This window comes from Aplysia californica, unplaced genomic scaffold, assembly GCF_000002075.1.
Source record: "Aplysia californica isolate F4 #8 unplaced genomic scaffold, AplCal3.0 scaffold01652, whole genome shotgun sequence".
Classification (NCBI taxonomy): Eukaryota; Metazoa; Mollusca; class Gastropoda; order Aplysiida; family Aplysiidae; genus Aplysia; species Aplysia californica.
In genome coordinates this window covers 51453-52565 of record NW_004798922.1, presented here as the reverse complement: position 1 = coordinate 52565, position 1113 = coordinate 51453, and positions in this window count along the sequence as shown.

Genomic DNA, 1113 nt, shown 5'->3' with positions numbered 1-1113 from the left:
AGAAATAGAACTAAATTAAAAAGAGCATGTGTATAAGGTATGTACAATATGCGTGTATATTCTATATATCAATATTCATATAATAAATGTTATTATATAAAATTGTGTTTAAAAAAGTATTACATCTTTTTGTTTGTAAGTGAAAGTGTGTAGTATGTCTGTGTGCGTGAGCACGTATATGACAGTATGTACGTATGTTGTGCACTTGTACAACATACGCTGATAATAATGTTTGCAAGTTTTAAGTTTTAAGTAACATTTCGTAATCTCAAAGAGTCAACATAACAAAAGAGGCCACTTCTCTCTTTGAGCCACTTTGCGAGCAGAGTTACCCTACATGAGTGTGAAAAATCAAAGTGAAACTAGCAAGTTTTTGAATAAATTTCGGAAGAACGACTTTTTAAAATGGTTACGCAGACAAAAAACCTGTTCCGGAGGAAAGGGTGGATGTTTTCTTCGTTTAATTTGACTTTAGAATGAAAGGCAAGAGGTCATTTAAAAAAAATTTTAAACTAAAACTCCGCACTGAACGAACCCGAACTGCTCATGAGCAGCAGTCGATCTGCGCACGCAAGGAGGTGCTATTCCTATTCTTCTTCTGGAAAAACGAAAGAGAGCTTCAAAACAGACTGCAGCGCCTTCTGAAGCAAAGAGCGAACTTCCGGCGGACACTTTTTTGGCTGAGTGGCCCATCTTGTTATGTACTATCTTTGGTAATCTACACCGGCCTCATCCCTCCCTAGCTTCAGCACCTTAGGGGTAAAAAAAAAAAAAAAACCCACCAGAATCTGAACTTCAAAACACAGGACAAATTCCACTTTTTATACATTTTTTAAAAAAATATTTTCTTTCACAAACAATGTTATGTTTATTCTTTTTGTGAGCCTCTCCTTTAGCGACCTGTCCTCTTATTTCCATCCTGTGATGAGCGAGCATTAATAGTAACTGGATGGCAAAGGTTTTCATCTCACCGTCGAAATTGAAAAAGATCAATTCGCCTTTAAATCGTAGAAAATTTAATGATGAAAGACAGGACCAAGGGTAATAATGTGGAATGATGAGAGAATACCGGTGGCAATGGAGGAGGTGGGGAGAGAGAGAGAGAGAGAGAGA